We start from the raw sequence: 10,339 nt of genomic DNA, 5'->3' as shown, positions 1-10,339 counted from the left end.
CATGATTTAACGCACGTCGGGTTACATCATAGTGTATTGTTGAAAAATGAGACTTTTCTTAAAATATGCAACGAAAATTTTCGATTATAAACAATAGATGATTAATTAAACTCAAAATGTTATTTAGTCATTAACAAGCTGAATGCCTTCCACCCTATCACAGGTACCGCCATCCGCTTGCCAAGAGCAACAATGACTTAAATCACACACCTGCAATATAACATGCATGCAAAAGTCAGCTACGCTAAGTGAGTTCTAATAGTTTAAGTTAATGAATTTTAAACCCTTTATAAACACTTTATTTTAAAACCAAAACACCATCATTATAAAATCACAAACATTGTATTAAAATATGTTAACTTTCATTTAAAGTTAAATTACTCTAGCACGTCACCCAATACAACCCGCAACTCCAACTGTACTTATAACTAATAACCCTATAAGTAATCCTTTCCAGTGTGGATTATATTACCTAAAAACCAAAGGAAAACCCTCAATGCGTTTTAATTCATATGCCGGTTACCGAAACCGACCCGCATCTAGGACATATCAATTAATGGCCTAGAAGACTCATTTATCGTTAAGTACGATTACTCATCAAAATTCGTTCCCCAAAACATACAAGATATTCCTCATAATAAATTCATTTGTAACTTAACCTCACTTTACGACTATACAATAAGACGCCATTCATCACCCGCATAATTTATCATCATTCATCAACTACACAAGTAAACATCAATTACCCACCATTTAACTAGCGGGAAACAAATAAGAACATTAAGTGAGAACCTAACACATCAATTGTTGCCCGCATGCTATCATCATTTGCCCTCGTCATTCGCTAGGGTTTCGTCATCTCTAATTTGACCCGAAGAGTCCGTCACCCACATAATAACTCCAAAGGGTCCATTGTTGCCACAAGAGCTAATCATATAAATTGTTTCTCGGGACCCTACACCACCTTGAAGGTAACGCCCTCATCACAAGTAACCCGCATCAAGCATCTTAAGGATGTTAAATCACATAAGAGCACATAGACTCACATACAAAATTTAAAGCACGTTAACTACACGACAACTACTACCTTCATATTCCTATCACCACTAAGGTATGAAACCTAATGATAAAATCACATGTTAAAATTTCACATGACACAAGTCATGCTTTTGATATCGACACCTACAATGCCTCATACCTCTATTACCTCTACGTTACTAATAAAATGCCATACGCTTACGTAGGACTAATAAAGCCCAATTAACCAATACATCAGATACCATTAACAAGGGGAAAACATTTATAAATTTAATCACAAAGCCTATTAATCAAATAAATACGTAACATGTATGAAAACACGTGAAAACATGTATGCTAGCCCCAAAAACATTTAAGAAAGAGGGGATTAGAACTCACCGGTTGCAAATCTTCCAGTCCAAATGCTAACCATCTCGAATTGTGTAACATCCGCCAAAAATGGATCTCTGAAACCCGAACTGTATAACAAAACGGGATCCATTGGAAAATAAATAAAAGTGGGAATTATTATTATTTAATATTAGTTACGTATCACGTTTGATAAAAAAACTGGCTAAAAATTTTAAACATATAAGGGTTATCAGTTAGTTTGGTTAGATGTATATAAGAGAAACATTCACAAAGTTAATTTTGTAAGTTAATTAAAGTTATAAGTTAAGCGGTTGTTTTGTAAATACTTGGAACTTTTTAATAAAGGAAATAAGCTAACTAGGTTATCTTTCATAGTTAAATTGTAACACCCCGAAAATACAAATTCTTATAATACAATATGTTGTGAATAAATAAGAAAATTAAACTAACTAGGAATGACATTAACCTAGTTGGAGAATGAGTTGTGAGTAGTTAAAGAGTTAAAACAAATAAAGAATGAAAGTTGAAAGGCCAAAAGTGTCTAAATGAAAACCAATATTAATAAAACAAAATAAATTAAACTCAAACACACTTGTTTGTGTGTTGCTGAGATCGATCAGAGCAGGGGGCGATCCTAAGCTCCCTAAAACCCTAGTTTTTGCTAAAACCTCCAAATTGAAGGATCAAATCAAGTCCAAAACGAAAATCGAGCATAGATTACTGATCCCCATTGCAAGGAGATCATAAGGTATGTAAAATTTGATAAAAATTCTCTACTTGAAATTCTCATGAATTTAGGGAATTCGAAATTTGTGGATGCATGTGTTGATGCGTGCTAGGTGTATTATATTTTAGGTGTATATTTTAAGCCCTTTTTACACTTTTTTTAGCCAAGTTTTAAATTTATAAAACACGATATTTACTAACACTAAACACACATATGGGCAAGTGCACCCATCGTGGACGTAGTATAGTGTTGGTAAGATACCGAGGTCGTCCAAGGACACAAGAGCTTTTAGTACCCGGTTTATCCTCAACGTCTAATCAAATCAAAATGTTAGAAAAAGGTTTTTAAACTAGAAAATAAAACTAACTAAAATGCTGAAAATAAAAATAAAAATAAAAACAGATAGACAAGAAGAATCACTTGGATCCGACTCGTGTGTAGTGTAACCTTTGATTATTTTCGCACTTTTGCACTTGTTTAAGAGATTATCTTAGTTATTGTAGTAGGTCCCTCTTTTGAAGGTGACGTTACCCTCAACCCAGTAGTTTGAGTCAGCAAGGATACAATCCTAAAGGGTCGGATTATTGAAAGATAATTAATGCATAATGTGGTAGGCCCCTTTTTTGAAGGCGACGTTACCCTCGGCTAAGTAGTCTGAGTCAGCAGGGATACAGTCCTAAGTAGTCAGGTTAAAGTTTTAATAGTAGTTTAACTTATGAGGGGATTAAAGAGTTTGGACCCCCGCCATCCAATACCGTTGGGTATTGAAGGAGGTCCTACTAAATTTAACCCAGGTCCTTTGCAGGATCTATACACTGAACAATGGCAAGACTCTTACCAAACCATTCCCTTAACCCCCGACCAGGTAGCCAACATGGAGATATGAATGGTGAAAATCTTTTATTTTATATAGACAATAAAATAATGCCAGGACACGACGGACAAACGATAAGAAACAATCACCTTTAACATAAGAAACTAGTAATTAAAGTCATTAATATATAACCAATTAAAAAGTGCAAAAGACTAAAAATAAAAAGTTTTACACTAAACACTTGTCTTCACCAAGTGATGTAAGAGACTTAGGCAAACATGGCCTTTGATTGTCAAGAACTCTTACGATCAATCTTGGATCCCAAGACGACTCACACACTCTATGATGGACAATGGATGATGGTGGTAGATGATGGTGTTGTGATGGTGGTGGGTGGTGGGTGAAGTGTGAGAGAGGTGGTGTGCCAAGGGATGAGTTGCAAGAGCTCCAAGCACTCCTATTTATAGGCTGAACAGAAGCTCGGGCACGGCCCCGTGTCCATCCTCCTCTCTTTCCTCATTAAATGCAGTTTGTCTGCATTAGTTGACCATGCCCCCGTGTCCGCTGAGCACGACCCTTTGTGCAGAAGCATATCTGTACTATCAAGATTTTCCTGGATTCCGCGAATCTTATAGTTGACCACGACCCCGTGTCCGCTAAGCATGGCCCCGTGGTGGGCGATGAAAGCTTCTACAACTTTGTCTTTTCTGCTGACACTTGGGCACGCCCCCGTGCTCATTGAGCACGGGTGTGTTCAGTCTTCTGTCTTCTTGTTTTGCTTGGGAAGATGCTGTCGGGAGGTCGGGCATGCCACGTTTGTTCCTTTTCTTGTATTTATGTCAGATTTAGCTTCCTTTTTGTTTCTTTTGTTTATTTAAGCTCATTTAATCCTGAAAATACAAAAGGAAGACAAAAGCACACTTTTTCCAACATTAGTACTAAGAAAGGGTTAGTTTTATGCCACAATTGATGTAATTTATATGTTGCATTTTGTGCACATCAAATACCCCCACACTTAAATCTTTGCTTGTCCTCAAGCAAAACTCTTTATAATGTGGCTTTTTCACTCCCAAATGGAATGGGTAGAAGAGAAGGTTTTTGGGCTTGTCAAAGAGTGTCGGGATTTCCAAGATTCTTTACTAAGTTTTATTTTTATTTATTTACAATCTTCTTCGTCATGATTTATTAAAAATGTTTCATAAGATAAATTACTTATTAGGGCATAGCATGCCTTTTTAAAATTCCATTTATATACAAGTTCACATACCTCATGGGGGATCACTCAATACTCGGCCGAAAGTGTAAATTTTTTTTAGTGAATCACTCGAGAGTGGCATGGAACTTACTCCTACCATAAGCTTTCCAAGCAATCAATCCTCCTCCTTTTTAACTATATACCTTTGTAAATATCAAGAGGACTTTTGGGTGAAGGGTTAGGCTTGGGCTAAAGGTGGGTGGTTGGGTTAGTGGTTAGTAAAAGGGCGAAAAGCGTAAAAAGCATCGGTTTTTGAAAGACTTTTTATTTTTGACAATTTATTTTATTTTGATGAACCATTTCTTTCAAACAAAGTTATTTTTGATGAATTTGTTTGTTTATTTGGTTTCACCAATTTTTTTTAAGTCACCAATTTGTTTATTTGTTTTTGGGTTAAGAAATGAAAAGGTTTAGGCTTAAAGGGGTTAACTAGGGGGATTTTGGGTAGGTGGTAAAAAAATGAAAAATAATGGTGTAGAAAGAAAAAGGGTTAGTCCTAATGCCTCCATCATTTACTTACTCGGGTTTAAGTTGGTAAGAACCGGGAATGCATTGTTGTGGCAAGTTCTAGAGTAGTAAGAACCAAGCGGCTATTCACACAAGAAACGAAAAATGAGCATTTAGTTTAAAGATATGTATATGTATGCTCAATAAAGGCTCAAAACTCACTTTTGTGGGAATGGGTTTTTTTATGTGATCAAGTATATATAATCAAATTTTAACTAAACTTATCATGTCGTTTCATAATTTTCTTATGTTGGTTCTTTTTATCACGACGCTGTCGGTTGTAAATTTGTAAAAATATAACCTTGTTAGAACTTGGAATTCCCAAATTAAACCTAGACAAGTAAAAAGAAATTGAAATTTTTTTTAAAAAAAAAAAATTGGGGTGATTAGCGGTTCCAATAGAGTTTTGTGTAAGGCTTGTTAATAAGGACTTGTAAGATTCAAGGTTTTAGCATCCCCCCCCCCACCCTTAAATTACACATTGTCCTCAATGTGTCCCAAAAATAAGTTTTTAGGTTGATTGAATGTGTAAAAGGGTGTTAAAAGCAAAATTTTGTGTTACTGGGCGCCTGGACATGGCCCCGTGGTGTCCGGGCACGGCCCCATGTTCAGGTGCCAGTAACAAGATTTAGTAAAAAAGAAGCAGAAGCCTGGACACGGGGGCGTGTTCTGAGCACGCACCGTGTCCAGTTACCTGAACTGGGCATTTTCTGCAGACTGTGCAGCACGGGGCCTTGTTGAGTGGACACGGCCCGTGCCGAACTTGCTGTAATGAAGAAATTTAGTCGGGAAGCTCTGTTTTTGTGCATGGGGTTATGTTTCCCGTTTCCCTTGTCATCCTTCACTATCCCGAGTGTGTTTTATTCCTGAAAATTAAAATTAAACTAAAAAAAGTTAATCTAAGCTAAACTAAGGATAGTTCCGCGGAATGCCTCCGTGGTGCGCCACGTTTATAAGGGTCCTTGGCTAGACCCAAAGCCTGGTCACATGTTATCCGAGCGGGATGTTTTGCATCCCATGTTGCACCGTTGGAGAGCATCATCCAAACTCGAATCAATGACCTTCATGTAATTCACCGGGTCATCATCCTCTACTCTCTCTCCCACCCCAAACTTCACTTCCTTGTCCCCAAACTTCAATGTAAGTGTCTCGTCATTCATGTCTGCCACTGCTTGTGCAGTGGCTAGAAATGGCCTCCCTAGTATGAGGGGGACTTCGGCGTCCTCTTCCATATCTAGTATGACAAAGTCGGCCAGGTAGACGAAATTGTCGACTTTGACCAATAGATTTTCAACGACACCTTGCGGGTATTTGAAGGATCTGTCGGCAAGTTGTATACTCATCTTGGTAGGGCTTGTTTTTCCTAAGCCGGGTCGTTTGAACATTGATACAGGCATGAGGTTAATGCTAGCCCCAAGGTCGGCTAGTGCATTACGAACGGGGGATTCCCCGATCGAGCAAGGAATCGTGAAGCTTCCAGGATCAATCTTCTTTTGTGGGAGTTTGTTGAGTACAAGGGTGGAGCATTCTTCGCCTAAGTTAACTAATTGCAATGATTCAACTTTCCTTTTATGAGTGAGGAAGTCCCTCATGAATTTTGAGTATTTAGGCATTTGATTTAGGACTTCGATAAATGAAATATTAACATGCAATTGTTTTAGTAAATTTTCGAATTTTGCAAATTGCTCATTGGTCTTTTGGCGAATTAACCTACCGGGGTATGGGACCGGAGGAATCTTAGTGGGCTCTTGAACCGGTGGGGAAACCCTTTCTTGCTGTTGCGTGGGTGGAGCCGCGCGTTGGCTTCTTTCTGTTGGTGCAGGGGGGGGGGGTTTCTTCGGAGCCTACAGTACAGTTTCTCAAAGATATGAGATGTACTTGTGCCTTTGGGTTGGTTTCAGTATTGCTTGGTAACGCGCCTTGTGGCCTCTCGGAGAAATTTTGAGCTATTTTGTGACAACTCGAGTTTCCGAGATTCTACCTTCGCATTTATTGCACGTTGACTGTTTAGCTGTTTGCTTAATTGTCTTGTAATTGTATACACTAAATTATATGTTGTGATTGTTGCATGTATGTGATTGATGCTATAGCATGAAACTGTTTGAAAAACTGAGACTTGTTAAACCTTGAGAGACTCGACGAAACAGAAGTTGTTTCGCCATGAACACACCCGACGAAATAGAGCGTTTCGCCATCAACTTATTCGATGAAACAAAAGGTGTTTCGCCATACCTCATACTGACGAAACAGGCTGTTTCGCCAAGCCCAATTACGCCGAAGCCCAGTTAAGGGCCCAACTCTGTTACGTGAGTTATATCTCACAAAACTGTTTCATTCGTGAAACTCATCACCAAAACCGAAAACCCTAGAGCTCTTCCCCTGTGTGACGGCTGTTTGAAGTTCCCGAAGTTTTCCTTAGCGATCAATCCATTATTTTCTTCCATCTCGGTTAGTGCGTGTTCGTTAAATCGGTTTCCTTATCCTTTGATTTCTTTATACATGTTGTGTTTATGCTTGATTTCTGGAACAAATATGAGTATGATGATTCTGGATTCGTAATGTATGATTTAATCGGTTACAATTTCTATGTATCGAGATGTGGATTGTTTGTTGATGATGAACTAGATTGTATGAGGTTCGGGAACTGTCATGTGTGAATGTTGCTAGTATTATCCGAATGCATGATAGCATGTTAATAGGGTTCGTTGATGTGATGTGTTATGGTAATCGGGTTGTGGTACTCATAAACTAGGGTTCATGCTAGACGTCAGTGCTGTGATAATCATGTTATGGTGATGTTATGATGATTAGATGATAATTCTGTGCTAAATGATTTCTGTATGATTACTGTTGATGATGACGGTAATTAGGGTTTCTGCACGTAACTGTTATACGGCGAAACAGAATGTTTCCACGAAACGCCGATCTCGACGAAACAGATGCGATTCGCCGAAACCACTTAACGACGAAACGAACACGGCGAATCAAGTGTGTTTCGCCGAGACCATTTATGACGAAACAAATGTGACGAAACAGAAGTGTTTCGTCGAAGGGAGTTCACGGCGAAACAGGGGTGTTTCGCCGAATGGGTAATCAGCACACTTAACTTAGTTTAATTCTGTTAAAGTTAACTGAGTTAGTTAATTGCCGTTAATTTTGAAGCATGACTTGTATGAGCTTGAATACGTGTTCTGTGCTACTTGGTGATCATTGATTCATTATCCGCTATGACTATACTTATATGCAAACTTTGTGAATGCAAACTGATTACATATACGTGCGTACTTTAGGACTTGATTGATTATTTGCAAGCACATACCTTAGCATACCGAGCAAACCAAGGTGAGTTCACACTCTTACCAAGGCATGGGATTCCTGGGGTAGGGAATGGGATTGGATGATTATCTGTACTTACGTTGTTATTGGGAAGTATGAATTACTGACCTCGGTTGGGAAAGGTCACTTATAGATACTGCTAGACTAGTGATACATGGGGAAGCCCCCCACTACTCTTCGCACACATGCCTGTAATGGCCGCGATACTGATACTGATCTTCGCACACATGTCTGGAATGGCCGCGATACTGATACTAAACTTCGCACACATGCCTGGAGGGCCGCGATAGAAATAAAACTAGTCTACAATACATGGGAAACCCCCACTAACCTTCGCAAACATGCCTGGAGGGCCGTGATGTAATTATAAACGATATATGGGTTACTAAACAAGCAAACGTTTTACGGAATGAACACTATTACTAAACAACCCACTGTGAACTCGCTCAACTAGTTGTTGACTCTCTGTTACATGCCTTGCAGGTCGTTAGGTACACTTGGAGCTTGCACTGGGAGGCGCGGTCGTTGTGGACAAGGATCGTGAATGCTTTGTTAAACGTTTTGACATTACATACTTATACTTATGTTGGGTTTACTTTTATGCTTCCGCTAAACATTGATACTATGCTGATGTTTTAAAACACCTCTCATATTGGTTTGGTTGAATTACATTTACTTTTACTTATTACTTACATGTTCAATATGATTGGTGGCTTGATCCTGGTCAGTCACGCCTCCAAGCGGTGATACTCCGCGAGTGGATTTTGGGGGTGTGACATATTTGATTTAATTGTTTTTCAATGTTTTGTATACTAGCTTGTTGATTTCTATAATTCGATTCCAATTGTTGAAATTGATCCGAGTTTTTCTTTTCAGTGTCGGAGAATAGGCGAGACACAGTATCTTCAAGCCTTTCTCTTCCACTTTGTTGCTGAGGGAAACTTTGTGACTCATTTCTTGGTTGTTGAAAGTTTGTTCGTTGGTTTATGTTTTGTTGGTTACTACTATTGCCGGGTTCTCTCCAACCAAGGTTAGGGTGGTTACGCCATCCTTGGTTGTAGGTACCCGTTGGAGGACCCGACGGCCTAGGTCTGTTGTCAATGTAGTTTACCGATTCTGATTGATCATCTGTTTCTTTCATACAACCCCAATTTTCATGCGGCCCACCACACCCTTCACAAGCCATAACCGAGACCGTTTTTGTCATTTCTAACTTTTTGATTTTTGAAGAAAGTGCCTCGATTTGGGCTTGTAAAGAAGTGCTTTCATCAACCTTATGGGCGTCCGGGGCAATAGATTTATTGCCTCGGGGAGTGTGCCACTGAAAATTGGTTTGTGCAATTTCCTCAATTTGATTGTATATTTCATGTGGGCGACGATTACCTAAAAGTCCCCCCGGAGCTAGAGTCAAGTGTTTGTCTTGTGTGTGGCAACAACCCATTGTAGAAAGCGGATACTTGTTGCCATACTGCAAGACCGTGATGAGGACACTTTCGCAATAGCTCCTTGAACCTTTCCCAAGTTTCATATAAGAATTCCCCATCCTCTTGTGAATATGTATTAATTTCAGTCATTAATTTAGCCGTTTTAGCGGGAGGGCATTAAGCCAAGCCTTTGCTCGGTCCTTTAGTGATAATGGAAACATTCGAAAGCGGATGGCGTCGTTTGATGCTCCATTGATCCGAAAGGTATCACATATTTCTAAGAAATTAGTAATATGTAGATGGGGATCCTCGTCCGCAAGCCCATGGAAGGTTGCGGAGTTTTGAAGCATTTGTATCAAATGTGGCCGAAGTTCAAAGTTGTTAGCTTCGACATTCAGTGCATTGATAGCGGCGCCGAGATTACCTACGGTGGGTCGTAGGTAATCCATGAGGGTACGTTGATCCGCCATTGGAAGTGGGTACCCCGAGACTTTCTCTTGGTTTTTAGCTTTGAGTCTTTTTCTGAGAAAGCGTTCGGGTTCTTCTAGGGGTTCTTTTATGTCTCTACTAGAACTGGAGCTCATACACTATGTAGAAAGTTCAGATGTGGCGCCTGGGTTCCAAGTCCTGCAGTGAAAACAGAAAAGAATGTTGGTCAGAAGGTTCACCACGGCCCCGTGCTCAGTGAACACGGCCCGTGGTCGGAGATACAGTGATTGTTTTCCGGATCCCTGTTACTGGGGAATTGGACACGGCCCCGTGTTGCACCGACACGGTCCCGTGCTCAACTCTCTGTAACTCGGAAAATAAAAACTGCTAGTAATAATGCTGCGCACGGCCCGTGTCCGACCAGGCACGGCCCGTGCTGAGCCCTGCAGAATTTGAAG

At 39.7% G+C, this 10,339-nt stretch overlaps 1 non-coding gene across 1 annotated transcript; it reads left to right on the top strand.

Moving 5' to 3' along the window:
* The first annotated feature begins 9,501 nt into the window (after positions 1-9,501).
* On the top strand, positions 9,502-9,608 carry LOC118486008. Its single transcript, XR_004877865.1, has one exon. It is a non-coding gene; the product is annotated as a small nucleolar RNA R71 (small nucleolar RNA).
* Positions 9,609-10,339: the final 731 nt, after the last annotated feature.

This window comes from Helianthus annuus, chromosome 13, assembly GCF_002127325.2.
Source record: "Helianthus annuus cultivar XRQ/B chromosome 13, HanXRQr2.0-SUNRISE, whole genome shotgun sequence".
Lineage (NCBI taxonomy): Eukaryota > Viridiplantae > Streptophyta > Magnoliopsida > Asterales > Asteraceae > Helianthus > Helianthus annuus.
This window is presented reverse-complemented; position numbering and strand designations above follow the sequence as displayed.